Below are 16,328 nucleotides of genomic sequence, written 5' to 3'. Positions count from 1 at the left end.
CACATGTATCATACAGACCAACATCCAGGTTTCCATCCGATGTTTTTATCTGTACCAACCAACGGTGAGGCCATGGCTTGTAGGTACCACCATAACACTAATTATGAGTAATAATAGCTTGCCAAGCCCAAGCTCACAGCTCCAGCGTGACACACACGCTTCCCAACTGCCTAATGGTACTGAAGAGAGCAGGAGTTATTTTGTGTTTATTTCCACTGGGGGCAGCCCATCCTTGTGTACGTATGGAGGAAAACCACCCAACACTGCAAATACGTGACTAATCTCTGGAACAGGCATCGTAAATATACCCAGGAAAAAGACCTAATAAGCTAAGCAGGCCTGATTCTCCTCCACTCAGTATCCTCCACAGTCATTTGTGTTATGACATGGACTATCAAGAGTTCATCACCTTTTTTAACCTCTGTTTTGTTCTGCACCACAGGTACATATAGAAATCAGAGCTACGCCACTAGTAAGCCCACTTAAGCTTTTGTTAGCCTATGTAGGAACTGCATGTGGTTCCTTCCTGCTACAGGAGCTAAGTTTCCTTCAGCAGCCACTCCTCATGCATAAGTAAATGTGGCACAGAATATTTGTGGGGAAACATGAAAAAGAAGTAAACAGGATGCTATTCTTAAACAAATTCTGATCACAGATTGCCAGTGGCTATATTTTCTTCCTTGCTTTCTTCCCCAAATCCTGTAAGATAATGTGATGACTAAGAAGATCACGAAACCAGCAGCAGGTTATTAGGCCCACTTACTAAGGGAAAATAAATTTAAAAGCATAAATTTAAGTTACTTAAAAAAATAAATGAGCTCAGCAAGCAACTCTAATCCTCAAAAACTGTATAGGAAATCCTCCGTTTCCAAAGTGTTTCCCCCTCCTTAGCCTTCCAGTTTTGTTTTGTTTTGTTTTGTTTTTTACCAGCACAGCTATTTGCAGGTGTTGAGGGTGAGCAGAAATGCAGCTGAAATCACTGCTTTGTATGGGCTGAGGAATGCTTCTAGCAGATTCCAACTAGAGAACAAGTCTCCTGTCTGGCCAGGCACTGTCAAATCAAAGACTCTGCTGTTTTACCTGACAAACTGTGTTGTTCTGCTGCCAAAACCTCCCTCTCCTTCCACACTGACCCTTTCCCTTCTGACTGTCCCAGCCTACCTGTCCTGTTCTTCACCCACTCCAAATAGTGGAAGAGAGCCCACCCAGTCCAAACAAGGAATTTGGATTTTCTGCCTAATTCCCAGAGCATTTTTTCAAGCACATCCAGATTCTGGTATACAAATCAGGTAGGTAAACCCAAGACTACCAGAGAGATTTCCCTTTTAGGTCCACTCTGCAAACCACTTCCCAAACCAGCTAATTAAGTCTTGGTCTTCGTCATATAATACTAGAAAATTAACCTTTTGTAGACTTACAGGCACTACGGAGAGAGTGGAATTTGCACTTGCCCTGGACTTACCAGCAGACCACGTCAAGCATTCAGTCACTCCATCCAGTCATAGCCAATTTAGCATATCCAAATCATGCAGGCCTCAAAAAACAAGCACAACCTACACACATGCAGTGACGACATCCCGACATCTGCTACTCCTCAACCCAGATGGAACTTGGCAAACCCAGGATACGGTTCGCCCCCTTTGCTGCTTACCTGCACGTTTTCGGCGAGTCTTTTCCTTTGCAACCTGTTTAGTTTGACGTAGATAATGTGGCACAAAACCAACCGGTTTAACGGGCTCACGGGGCACAATCATGAAAAATCCCAAGTAAGTAGGGAACTTTGAACTCGCCTGTTTACATCACCATTCTTACCATAATCCTCACTTTTGCCCGTTTTGACTCAGTTTGCTTTCTGGCAACACGCCAACTACTTCACTGAAGTCCTGAGAGATCACATTTTTCTTGTCAAAAACCAGTTATTTTACAAAATAAGAATATACCCTTATTCTGATACTATCTATTTTGGTTAACTCCTTTTACTTTTTACCTGATCTCCACTTGCCTCTAAATTCACCGGATTTGTTGTAAAGCTTCCACTTCCATCAAGGCCAGATTAGCGGGTCTGAGAGGCTTACTGGCTCAGCTGCGGTTTGCTGGTTGCTCTGCAGGTTGGCCAGAGAAGAACTAGCACACTTGAGACCTCTGTTCCACAGAGATTTGGGTTTTCTTTAAAGTAATTTGCCTTTTTGCTTGCAATGCAATCCCAAAGACAGCATTATATAGCAGCGAAATCACAATGTCAAAGTGTTACTTACACTTGGATCGCAAGAGAACAGTTTTGATAAGTATGCCCACTATTTTTGTTTGCTGTGGTGTCACCTTCTGTGGTGGGGGGGGACGACACACATCATTAGGAACATCTACACTAGCACTTCTCCCTTATGTAACGACGTAATCATTTAAGGTGTGATCACTGGTACTTACTGCAGATCAAAAGAAGACAGCTGATGAAACCGAAGTTTGTCTGAGTGCGTGAGATGACTTTTCTTGTTATTTCAATCGGAACGGAAAGTTTTGATCCTGCAGTTCAACCACATGCCTGCGAACTAAGCCAAACTCTCCTGTCAGTCACAAGTTTGCCACACGCGTTACACCAGAGTCACTCCAGGTGTAACTCTACAGACTTCCACGCAATCAGACCACAACAAATTTAACCCGCTGTTATCTTTTTCTTTAATTTTAACTAAATCTTTTATCCAGGCTTTTAGGATACGGCAGACACTTAAGTGGACATCACAACCTCCCTGTATTAAACATATCAAATAAGTTTAAAGAAAGGGAAGATGGAGCTGCCAAAAAACGTACTGACTTTGAAGAGCTGCACCGGGAGACCTGAAGACGGCTGGAGCAGAACGATGGCTGGCATCCCCAGGGAGTGAGCTCCACAGACAGTCCTGACCTGAGGAAGCTCTATTTTCCCAGCTCAGTCAGAGGGGACCACAGGATGAAGAACAAGACAGCCAGACTGTCCTTGACCGCCTGCCTGCCTGCCTGAGGAGATGAGTGATGGTCACTCGAGCGTTTGCAGGGAAGACGATTCTAGCTGTTTAATGTGTTACAAAACCAAGCAGCTTATCTAAGAAATGCAGAGAAGCCAGAAACTTTCACGGTCACTACTGCGTGCCCAAATCATTCTGAGCTCTGTGGGAAGGAGAAGAATGGATGTCTTCAAAACCACAAGCATTTACAACGAAACAAAATGACAATCTGTATTGTCTGTTAGCAACACTCAGCCCGCAACATCCAGCTGGGAAGTTCTGACATGCCCCAGTGAGGCTTAAGGATTTTAAAAGGTTTTACGTTACAAATTATTACCAACCATCTTTATCACCACAGAATTGAGAGTCCTAAGGTGCTAGCACAGGACAGTACAAATTGTTCAAAGATAACACGTCTCCGGTTCTGAAAAGCTCACAGTCTAAATAGACAAGTCTGGGGCTACACATCACTATTCGTGTTCCCAAAACAAAGTTCATACATCTCAGTTTTTTTCAAATTTGGCGCAAGTCAGTAGTAATGGAAACATAGGGGCTTCTGACAGCTATTCCATGTTGTGACTGCAAAGCCTGACAATCCTTGCCTAGGGCTTCCAGGCTCTACCTCTATACAAAAAATACACAACATCAATTAAACACACAAAAAGGACGAGAAAAGAACACTAATGAAATTAGCAAATCCAAGCATTCAAAAGCTAGGAAATACCAAAGCGAGTGTCAGCTGCACCACCTTAATTAATGCCCTTTGCATATATACCTTATAATGGATTTTAATTATCTTGAGTTGGTGCTGGCTTTCCACAGATCCCCGCTTCCTCATTTGGTTCACAAAAAGAACAACACTCACTCAAGGAGAGACTGGTGTCATTTTCTTTATGCATCAAATTTAGATAGTCTGAGTCTTAAGTGAACTGGAAATACAGATCTTACCACGACGCACAAACTCATAATTTGGATATCTCAGGGATGTGGCAGTAATCCAGCCTTTGAAGCAACAGCAGCTCAACTCCTTTTTTCCTCCTTGTTTCATGCATGTTCCAATGCCATATTCACTGCAAGCTGGCCAAACCTGAAGAAAGAAAATATTCATTTATTCTACATTTTTCTATTATTTTCATCATAATAGAACTTCAGCATGTCTTTCTTATTTTTATAATACCCTAGACAGGGGAGAAGTAATCTCTCCAGTCCTATAGGGAACATCTCTTGCTCAGTCTCAGTTTCTCACTTCCTATACATCCTGTCATTTCTGTTTGGTTTGTCCGATATATTTGTCCCCACGCACACCAGACTGTTTAGGTAAATCTGTCTCTACTCCCCCACAGCCAATCCAACACTTTCATAAGGCCAGTCCTAGTTTCCTGTTCATGTCCCCTCTCTCCCACCATCTTCTCATCCAGTCTCTGTCATTCTCCCACCCACTGTTTTATTTTGCTGTTGAAGTTCAGGACAATCTCCCCAGAACATGAGAAGTGAGACTCTTTTTCAAAGGCTTCTGACTTGGCCAAATTTAGGTCAATTTTCACGGGCACAAGAGGCGCAGTCCTAACACAAAGTCCATCCTCTTGCCAAACTGAAGAAACACAAAAGCATTTGTGTTTCTAAGATGTTTTAAAACTGAAAACCAACCTATTCTTCTCTTTTCATGCTGGGAAACAACTGAACAGCTCTGGCTGAAATTTCAGGGGGAGGTAGGGATGAGTCAGTTCAAGACAGAACCTTGGATGAAAAACATAAACGTTAATTAAAACTAAATAGGGAGCCTCAAACAGAGGCCCCATTACAACTGGTTAAAGGAAAATAATAATTTTTATTGCAAATTATGCTTTTTTGTGGTCTCCACATGAGCTGTGATTACCCTGGTAAGATATCAGTCACATTTCTGAAGAAATTTCACTGAATCACAGAATGGTTCAGGTTGGAAGGGACCTTAAAGATCATCCAGTTCCAACCCCCTGCCCTGGGCAGGGACACCTCCCACCAGACCAGGTTGCTCCAAGCCCCGTCCAACCTGGCCTTGAACCCCTCCAGGGATGGGGCAGCCACAGCTTCTCTGGGCAACCTGGGCCAGGGGCTCACCACCCTCACAGTCAAGAATTTTTTCCTGAAATCCAATCTAAATCTACCCCCTTTCAGTTTGAGGCCGTTGCCCCGTGTCCTATCATTACACTCCCTGATCCGGAGTCCCTCCCCATCCTTCCTGTAGGCCCCCTTTAGGGGAGTGGAAGGCCGCTATGACGTCTACTCGGAGCCTTCTCTTCTCCAGGCTGAACAACCCCAACTCTCTCAGCCTGTCAAATTTGCAAAGTTACGGTCTACTGACTCTTGACATCAGTTCATTAGATTCATCTCAGATTGCAAACACCAAGAGAGGGAATTAGGTTTTCACATGCACAAATACATTTTAAATACGTCTTGAATGCATTGCATCCTTTAGCATACAAAGGCTCCCTTTTTTTAATTTTTTTTCTCCACACTCTCTTTTCATCAGAACCAGCAGGATTCGTTTTCCATGGAGTATTACCAAGTCTAGTTTCTTGGTTCATTATAAGTCTGTGTCTTGGAATCTTAAGTATTCGTTATCCTTGTTACTGGTGGCTTACCAGTTTGAGATTGCGGAATTGGACTGGAGCGAGCGCTTTCACAAACAGTGACGCAGAACCCTACACAGCCAAGATTTCTTTCAAGTCCTAGCTCATAAAAAAGAAGCTCAGGCTCTGTCTCTTTAAGGTATATTTACTTATGAAAGAAAACATACATCTGGCTCCCTTTGCTGACCTTCAGTTTCAGTTTTGCTCTAACATGCAAGTTGGTTTTCCGTATCCTAGCTAGGCCTGATTTTCTTTTGGGGGGTTGGGCTGAAGATTCTGCCAAAAACAGACTAACCAAGACATGGCATTTCTGAGATCCTCTGTTTGATCCGCAGCTTAATTAAAATCCACTCTTCCCATTTATATTTATTGTTTAGACAAATTACGTAGGGTCAGTTTTCCTCTGGCACAGCCTAGTGAGCCCTGACACAACTGGTAACTTGATTTTGGCTTTTCTTTAAGATTGCTTCCCAGGTTTCTTGGAGGTTGTTACATTACAGCAAGGAAAAGTATTAATGAGAGCAAATAAGCCCACACAGGTTTTAGCTGCAATTCTAGTAACGTAACTGACATCATGACTGGAAATGAAGCCCCGAATCATGAATGCTACTAAAAGCATGGGAATCAAAGCTTAAAATAAACGTGTTTCATTTTTTTGCTTAGAAATCTTCTCCTACTTTGCATTTTACACTTACGTCTTTCCATTTGTTCTTGTGTCAACATTGTCTTTTACATTAAATAGGTCGTCTTTCTGCAGAACATTAGCTTGCTCCATGTATTCTGAGACAGCAACCAGAGACATTTTAAGATTTCATTTGCCTTCATCTGGGCGCATCTTAGCGCTGGTCCACAGTACGCTAGCAGCTGGCAACTGCATCCAGATGTTTTACCTCCACTCTTTCTGCAAATCTCCTCTTTTTAATCAACATTTTTTTCCTTAGGCCCCAGTACCTGCCTTTGTGATTCATACTATCGAACTTCACTTGATTTCTATCACCCCAATGCTCAAGGTTATGCAGTGCTTCCTATAGGAATTTCCATCCCTCCTTTGTTTTGATATTGCCTTCCAATTTTATGTCATCAGTAAATTTAATTAGCAGATTGTGTCTTGCCTGAAAATTAGCCCTGAAAATATTGTTCATTTATTGTTTTCATACATTTTGTTTGTATTATATTACTGCTTCTGGCTTCCTTATAAGCACTTGACAAGCCTATAACCACATAGATCTTATAAAAAAAAAAGTGTTTATCTAAGCGGCACAGTTGTTACTGCTCCTGTCACTTTTTCCATCAGAGATCTTCTATCAATCAGCTTTAAAATCGTCATTGTTCAGAGTTACAAGGCCACTAGCCAGACCGGGAAATTGTGATGGCACATTAGTCCAATTCCAACTAAAATGAAACAAACTCATTTGTCAAGTCCGTAATACTACCCACTGAGAAGAAAGGCATTGGTTCATGTTTCTCAGAACTATTTTTTCCCAAGATTTCTGAAAACTCATTTCAGTCACATACTGAATTGTTTTCTGAAATCCTGAGGGTTAGAAATCAGAGAAGGTGGGAGAAAATGGGTGTTTATAACAAAAAATTCCAATTCTGGGAAAGCAGTGGCATCACAGAAAATTAGCAATCGTCTGCAGTTATGCACTGGCTGAATCTGGCCAATTTTTGTTTAAAGGTGACATGGAAGTTCAGGCTTCAGAGCCTTTAATGTGGCACCTCTTACCAGGCTAAAACTCATACAAAGGTAGAAACAGAATAATTGGGAAGTGGCAGGCTTGTCACAGAAGTCGTTTCAAAGATACGGTGTCTCGATGTTGTCTTTATAACAAGTTCCCTCTTATTATCTGTCTTGAAGGATGATTCCTAACATCTTACTGAAGAAAGAAAGTCTCTTGATACTCAGCGCCCTCATCTCACCCTCATGAAAACTTTCAAAGCTTCAGCTGATCAACGTTGGGTCCAGCATGTCCACAGCAAACAGCAAAGCCATTGCCCTCCTTTACGGCACACCCAAGAAACAGCAACTGAAGGTAGAAAAAACCAGCCAACAAAATCATACCCAGTGACCTGAGCACAGACTGTGTGCTCTCTAGACAGCAGCTGGGTTACACTTTCTGGTATCACGGTTCTCAGGTTTACCAATAACTTGAATTGGCTGCAGGGGGCATCCTGGGGGGGTCCGTACTTTCCTTTGATCTCGTGACCACGATACAAACTTGGGAGCCAAGAGGCCTAGATGCTGCTTAGTCGCTCCACATAATCCACAGCCTTCCTGTCATCTCAGGCAAAGCATTTAACTATCTGTTGATTTACGACCCAGTAAAATGAGTAATTTTCTACTGCATCATGTAACAGTGCTGTGAAACATACTTTTAATGTTCATGTAATATTGCAAGATCATTGCTATTACTAATTCTTTGTATTACATTAGGGTTAGAGATCCCATCTGAGATCTGATTGCTTGCCACACTGCAATGATAATCCATACACCCAAGTGTTCACGCTGTAAATTGACCAGTAGAAGGATGCGGACAAGCAGAACAGGAATCAAATCAAGACCACAACACAAATAATTACACAAAAAGGATTAGATTGCACTTCTCAACTAACATACCAATGTTTTGCTACCAGATTATCTCATCTCTCTCAACTAAATTATGACTACTGTATAGAAGAAGACCACTCAACACCTCTTCTTACACTGGAAAAAAAATATACATTAAAGTACAAAATATAAGCGAACAAAAGATGTGGTAATACCCCATAGAAAAAGTACTGTATCTGCTTGAGTGAAATGAAAGGAACACAGTTCTGTTTCATAAGATTTAATCTTATTAAGCTTTCAAAGCAATTACGTGAATGCAATGATAAAGAGTCATGAGATGTCTCCTAGCGCTAGAAGCAACAACTTCACTACCATCAACTTCTGCCATGGGGAGCTAGTCACTCAAATTGATCTTCCTGTCTTAACGCTTAAGTTTTTCTTTGCTTCAGCTTCACGGCATCAGGAGCAGACAAAGAACAAATGCACCTTAGCGACAGGGGCTCCAGCAAAGATGAGCTTACAAAATGCTCTCTCTGAAGAAAACCACAACAGACACAAGCATGGTACAGCACAAAGGGAACACGTAAACATAAAACGAGGCATAAGTCAGAGTCATGTTCCTTTTCCACAGTTCCACAGTTTTTCCTTTGGCATCAGAAGCAGACAACATCAGGGCCAACTAAAAGCTGTGATCGTTCCCTTTGTATCTGTTTCTTCACTCACCTTTGGTCAAGCTTGCTGCCGCAGCTGTCTGATTCAAATCCTAAGACGGGTTGCCTTCTTTTTTCTCTTAAAATCTTTCATCACCTGTTCATAAAGAAAAGCAGAGCTCCCATTTGCTTTCTGAACTACGGCTATTGTATTTTTGAGGCTATAAGCAACATATGAGTCATTATCACTAACAACTGAGAGAGGGAGAACAAAAGACCTCACTTCTTTCCCACAAAGAAGCTTCTGGCACACTTGCTAACATACATCTTTTGATAAATGCTTTCATACTTGTCAAGCGAATGTGATGTCTGATAGCAGTTCAGAAGGGCACTTGGCAGGTGTATTGCCATTATCAGTGAGACGATTTATACTTGAATACACAGTGTACCTACAATTAAATTTTAATGCAAGAACTGCTTTGCCTGGGCTAAAACGCTGCTTTGGTCCAAAAAAGAACTACTGCTAGTACAAGCCCCCCTGCTCACACAGTACAGTGAATGCCACTCACAACCCAGGACAAAATCAAAAATGAGCGTGAACCAGGTTGAAAAGTCTTCACAGAGCTTCAGTCTTTCGCTAAAAGCAAGACAGCGTACTAAAGGACTGCTGGACCCCAAGTCTCTAACTCAGCCCAGCAAAAGACAAATACGTATTTAAATATATTTTAGTGCTACATGAAACAATACAGTCCCTCTTAACCTTCTTCCTAGCCTTGAAACCAGATTTGTACAAAAACACTGATTTGAGCCGCTGTAAATTGCAGTGGCACTCTCCGTGTTGGTTTTGCTCCGTGGCACTTTACAGAGTCAGGGAAAGCTAATTATCAGTGACAGCAACTGGAATTCAGTAACGTCTCTCTCTTTACAAGTTCAGCAGAATATTGTGTTTTGCTCTTACATAATTATTGTTCTCAGAAACACCCACAGGTAAAAAGATAACACAGCAATGGTAATTTTTGTTATCTATGGCACTATGCATAATAAACAGAGAATTCAGTTTGTTGTTTTGGAGACTGTTGTTCTAAATACGCTTGAAAACCAGCCATTTCGCCTCAGGGCCTTCTACTGTGTTTACAGCATTTACAGTTCTTAGAAATATGGTTCTAAGTTATCTTAGATAATTAAGTAAGGTATGTTTATAAGCAATTTAAAAAATTGCACGCTGATCTCCTTCAGGACATCTTTACACTTCTATCAGGTATAACTTATTTTTTAATATTAAAATATTATTTCAAACTGATGGTGCCCTTGCAGGAGTAGCAACCTACTTGAAAGGAAAAAGAAAAGGGGATACACAGAGCGCAGAATTACAACAGAATTACTACAAACATACCTGAAGAAATATCATTAACAAATAGACTTCCGAGGCCACACGAGTAGGATGCTACCTGCTTTTAAATGCATATATAGCCCACGAAAGGCGTAAAATAATGATCGGAGGAGCATGATGAGGCAGGGCATGTGATCCTGAAAAAAGAACTTGGGCTTGAGGAGACGTATCACCAGTGAGGAGACGTATCACCAGTGAGGAGACACACTACCTTGAAGGCCTGGCTCATTTCTGCAGACCTGGAATTTGGAAAAATATTTTGGAAGTTGGGTGCAACAGATATACTAAGACAATAAACCTTCACTTCATGGACTCCCTGTTCAATATAGGGACCGTGTTTTAAGGCAAACGGTTTGATTCCGGAACAAGCTTCAAAAAGATGGAAAGCAACAGTGTGTGAACAAAAGATGAAGGACTGCACACTGTGCAGTTTTTGTTAGCAAGTGCCACTTTACTGTCACGAATGGGGCTGTGGCAGCTAACAGCAACGCTTAACAAAGGCCAAGCCAAGGATGATTTTGTATTACATCACCCAGAGTGGGGAAAAAAAAACCACCCAGAAATGGGCTTAAAATACAAGAGTCTTGAAAAAATGTGAAGCTTTTTTCTCTGCCTTTAGCTTTTTGTTTGCTGTAGCTTTTAGCCTTTTGGATTATGGCTTTGAGCTTGTCTTCAAAACCAGGAAAGTTATGTGCTTCTGGTTTTAAATCAAAACTGACAGATATAATCGCGTGAATTCAGGATCTTGGTCTGAGGGGGAAAAGAGAAATGTAGTGATGCTAAGAAATTTGAGAGCTTTGGCAGCATCAGTTAACGCAAGAGTCTTTTGTCAACAGGACCTGCCTTCAAATCATCATTTACTTAAAACTAATCTATTTGTGCTCCGGTTGTATTCAAAGTTTTCTTTAAAATCCCAAGTCTACGCACTTCAGTAATTACAGGTAAGTTCCTACAGTAAAACATCTGGTTTTGTACAATGTTGAAAGATGTGTCTATTATTATGGAATAGTGATTTTATTTATATTAAATTGTGTATGTCTTGTGACATCAAAGATTATGAACTCCAGGTAGATGAGACTTCCTTTCTCCATGATTCATGTCATCAAATAAGATTGCTTGTTATATTTTTAGGAAAAAAAAGTGCTCCCCATCAAAGCTAGCAGCATGATCAGAAAACAAAAATCAGTGGGAGAACTCATTTACTGAGCGGGGTCGGCCAGACATGACTGAAGAGAAAATAAACCTTCTGGCCCTTTGGTAGGAGGCAGTAACCTTCGGTAGCAGAGTGGGGGAACAGACGGGGGTAACCCCCCTTCAGTTGCTGTTGCCTAAACCCAACAGGGTTTGCAAATCCAGATTTTCAGTCTAGTGGATGGTCTAGTCTAGTCTCTGAGATTCCACCCACATCAGTAAATTAAACAAGTCTGGGACCATTCTCTGCCCCTGAGGCCAACTGGCAGAGGCCATCCAACGTCTGTTCTATTACAGCCTCAAAAAGTCAGTGAAAGCACACAATCTGCCTACTGGGGATGGCAGGATGTATCCCTCAAACCATGCCCTGGAGCATTTTTGGAAACTGCTGATGGGCCCAGGCTAAAACCATGGAAGGATTAACGAGAATCAGGAGAAACAACTGAGTACCAGTGCTCAGGAACATCCCTGATGCTGTTTAATTTGCTGGTATTGGCAGAGCTTTAAAGAGCCTGTACATTTTTCACACTTTGATCTGCACTAATACCCTCATGGGGTCCTTACAGCAATAGCCCACACATGCCCTATTTCTTGCCCTAATATCAAGCACCCTTGGAAATATTGTCTAAAAGCTCACACTCGTGTCTACTGAGCAATCCCCCCAATGTCATCATCCCCGAGTCTTTCCTATCGCCCAGGCACCAGGATTACTGTCTGCAGAGCCGTATAGGTACAGCGGAGCTTCAGAGTGCCCTCTGGTGCGAGTCTGGCACCGATCTTCAACCGCTGTGAAAAGCAGACAGAAAGTGGTAATGTCATAGAATCATAGAATGGTTTGGGTTGGAAGGGACCTTTAAAGGCCACCTAGTCCAACCCCCTGCCATGGGCAAGGACATCTTCAACTACATCAGGTTGCTCAGAGCCCCATCCAACCTGGCCTGGGATGTTTCCAGGGATGGGGCATCTCCCACCTCTCTGGGCAACCTGGGCCAGCGTCTCACCTCCCTCAGCATAAAAAACTTCTTCCTTAGATCTAGTCTAAATCTCCCCTCTTTTACTTTAAAGCCATTACCCCTTGTCCTATTGCTACAGGCCCTGCTAAAAAGTCTGTCCCAATCTTTCTTATAAGCCCCCTGTAAGTACTGGAAGGCTGCAATAAGGTCTCCCCCGAGCCTTCTCTTTTCCAGGCTGAACACCCCCAACTCTCTCAGCCTGTCCTCACAGCAGAGGGGCTCCAGCCCTCGGATCATTTTTGTGACCCTCCTCAGGACCTGCTCCAAAAGGTCCATGTCCTTCTTATTTTGGTGGCCCCAGAGCTGGAGGCAGCACTGCAGGGGGGTCTCCCCCGAGCGGAGCAGAGGGGCAGAATCCCCCCCCTCGCCCTGCTGCCCACGCTGCTGGGGATGCAGCCCAGGATACGTTTGACTTTCTGGGCTGCGAGCACACATTGCCAGCTCACGTCCAGCTCTTCATCCACCAGTACTCCCAAGTCCTTCTCGGCAGGGCTGCTCTCAACATTCTAAACCTCCACAGCCACTTGCTAAGAGAAGCTGCGCTGAAGCTCTGCTTGAGCTTACCAGGGCCTGTGCTCAAAAAGCTTTTCCTGTTTGGAGGCACTACTTCGAGTTTCTGTATCTAATTGATTTCCAGTGAAGTTTTAAATGTCAGTGGAAAGCTACTGATTTGTGGGGGAAACCAACTAAACCACAACAGGGAAAACGCAGGCACATGGATTCCCTGACACACAGTTAGCTGAGCTACGGACTCAGCTCCTCTGCAATTATTCATTAAAGTGGTTGGAAGCGTTTGCCAGCACCTTCCAGCATGATAATGCCCAACTTCATCCCTGCGAAACCCATCCAAGAATTCTTGGCATGTTGTTACCCTCTGAATGACTCAGCCTCCCACTGGAAAAGAAAGTAGCTCAGGGAATTTTAGGAAGGAAGAGCTCTGAAACCATACACAGAGCTAAGAACAGTTTGCTGCATAAGTGCTACAGAAAGAGCAGGAAATAGGGGAGCTTGGGCAGAGAAGGAAAGTAGGAATACACACAAACAGGAAAGAAAATACAAGCACCGATACATGTGTAAGGGAAAATGGGAGAAAAGGATGTGAAGTGACTCTGAGAAGGGGAGAGAAGAAAGTGGGGAGTGTCAGAGAAAAGGAAAACTCTATACGTCCTGGAGTAGAGCAGGCAGGAGCATGAGGGAATCTGGTACGGAGGGGAGAGCAGACACGAGGATGACTTGGAATGAGACACAGAGCCGGCAGTGCCACGAGGAAGAAGAAACTGATGAGCTCCACTCGTTCAGTTACAAAAAACTATATGTTGTAAACTGAATTTTAAAATACATTCCAGGCTTGAATATTCGTTTTTACAAATTGCAAAATTATCTGGAAGTCCTATATTCTCACCTCTCAGTGGCAAAACACACAATAAAGCTGCTATAGGAGCGCACCGAAAGCAATTGTTTGGAATGACACTACCCTCTGCTGGTCAAAAAATACAGTTATGCATACACCAGGAAGGTAAAATATTTGGAGCTGGTCATACAGGTAACTATGGCTTGCTGACCCCTTATTCATGTCATTTGCACCATCTGTCCTTTTTTAAAAAAAAAGTAATCAGTTCCAATCCGCACTTCAGTAATCCACCTCGAGACCATGCTGTTAAACGACACACCCACCTTATTAGTCTGTGCTTTAAAATGACACATTCATGACTGGTCAGAAACAGCCTGGCAATAATTTTTATGTTCTCGGGCAGTCTGCAAGAATAGGAACAACACGCATGTCTGTGCTTAGCTCTGTAAACGAAGGAAGTAACGCAACACTAAATTCCCAAATTATTCCCAAATAAAACATAAAGCTATTACCAGCAATTTTCTGCGTTATCTCTCTGGAAAATAAGCTCTTCAGAACTGACACTCACTTTTCGTGTGTGCAACATAGCTCCTAGACCAACAGACTCTAGTCTCTAGACGTCACTTCAATGCAAGTATTTAATAAAAACCACTATACAGCGTGTAGGAAAGAAAAATGGAAGATAATTTTTCCAAGTTAGTGCTGACCACATCCATGATGGTGTACATTGTCTCCAATTAATTCAAAGCAGAGTGCATAAAGCTGTGGTCAGAGAAAAAAAAAAAAGAAAAAGAGACGCCTATATATACATATTAAAAGCCAGCTTTCTTAGCCTGATCCTTACTTCTAACAGGACATTCCTTAATTTCATCTGGAATCTTAAATACCTAAAGGATAACTGTTTTGTTGGGCTTTTTTCTTCCATATTACAGTTACAGAACATCACTGCTGAGAAAAGCAATTGCCTCTATTCAAGGTTTTCGTGAAGGTGCTTCCAGACTTACGTAATGAGTTAACACAGTCATGATGTCTCCTGCCTTGCCTCACTCACATTTCTTGACATCTGATCTTGTACAAACAATAAAAGCCAAATATTAACCACTCTGCCATTTTCTCCTTTCCTCTCTTTACATTGTCACTGTTCATCTGCTGGGGTTTTTTCCCCCCTCCTGTTAAAAACATCCCTATTTCTTATAGCCAAATGACCCCCTTGGAAGCTGAGCCTCTCAGATACTCTTTTAGCCCCAGAATTCTTAAGACCGGATGGTCTCAATGGTTCTATATTCCTGGAAATGACGAAGAGCTTGTCATGTTGCTCCCTCCTAGAGAAATGATTCTGTGTTTTGCAACTTTGATCTTTATGGTAGGCTGACCTTCAGCTAGAGGTAAGGGTTTGCTTTCATTGCTTGGAAGCAATGTATCTGTGTGTTACCTCCTTGCAAGAAATACACCGTGCAGACCTTGATCGGGCAAAAGTCGTTCTTGCCAGGCCATAAACTGTCATCTTTGATGCCACCTTGTGGCAAAAATACGGGATCCTAGAAATACTCAGCATTTGTCCCTCCTTGCAGGTGCATTTAACTGCAGCACAGCGGGAACTGCTGCCAGCAGCGCGATAGTTTTACAGTTCATAAAAGCAGGATTTTGGCACTCCTAAGAATGCGGCACCAGTCAGTGATGGAGAGGACGAAAAGCAGGAAAAACCACCATAAACCACATTTATTCTTTCCGCAGGGTGGAAAGTAAAGCGGTACCTCAAAGGACACATGGCACAACCTTTCGTGTGCTCAGAGCCCATGCGTTTATTTCTCTCTATCCTCCTGCAAAACGCTCGCCGTGAGAGGTACAACCTGCCTCAGACACGTAACTGCAAAACAGCACTGCAGGGAGAGACGGAAGGAAAACTCAGCCACAGCCTAATAAGACAGGAAGCATTTATGCCAATTACCTCACACTAAACTCACCCTTTTCAGTTACTAGGCACAAAAAATTATCCTAAAGGAGGCCATGCCTATTTTTCAGGGCCGTCCCGAGGCCATTTGGCGCCTGCTACGAACACCAGCGTTACCACCTTCTGCAGCATGAGGACGCCGCCTATTTTTAGCGTTACTTCCCCTGGAGAAGCCCCAGAATCCCCCCCACCCGCCTCCAGCACGGCGAGGCTCCCGAGGAGAAGGGAAAACATTCCCAAAGCCTTCAGCCGGGCTGAGGCCCGCGGCAGCCGCCAACACCACCTCGGTTCTGCCCCCAGGGTGACGGGCAGGGGCCACTCCTCACCTCACCGCCTCTTACTTCATAGAATCATAAAATGGTTCGGGTTGGAAGGGACCTTAAAGATCATCCATTTCCAACCCCCTGCCCTGGGCAGGGACACCTCCCACCAGACCAGGCTGCTCCAAGCCCCGTCCAGCCTGGCCTTGAACCCCTCCAGGGATGGGGCAGCCACAGCTTCTCTGGGCAACCTGGGCCAGGGGCTCACCACCCTCACAGTAAAGAATTTCTGCCTGAGATCTCATCTAAATCTCCCTAAAGTATAAAACCATTACCTTGATCCACAGTCCCTCCCCACCTTTCCTGGGGCCCCTTTAGGGACTGGAA

The 16,328-nt window shown here is 43.2% G+C and overlaps 1 long non-coding RNA gene across 1 annotated transcript; it reads right to left on the bottom strand.

Moving 5' to 3' along the window:
* Positions 1-2,557: 2,557 nt before the first annotated feature.
* LOC134511949 (uncharacterized) lies at positions 2,558-14,798 on the bottom strand. Its single transcript, XR_010070010.1, has 5 exons — positions 14,735-14,798; positions 14,054-14,134; positions 8,859-8,942; positions 3,927-4,065; positions 2,558-3,141 (listed from the first exon to the last, which is right to left on the bottom strand). It is a non-coding gene; the product is annotated as an uncharacterized LOC134511949 (long non-coding RNA).
* Positions 14,799-16,328: the final 1,530 nt, after the last annotated feature.

This window comes from Chroicocephalus ridibundus, chromosome 1 (genome assembly GCF_963924245.1).
Source record: "Chroicocephalus ridibundus chromosome 1, bChrRid1.1, whole genome shotgun sequence".
NCBI lineage: Eukaryota > Metazoa > Chordata > Aves > Charadriiformes > Laridae > Chroicocephalus > Chroicocephalus ridibundus.
The sequence above is the reverse complement of the archived record's forward strand: the minus strand, read 5'-3'. Positions and strand labels throughout refer to the sequence as shown.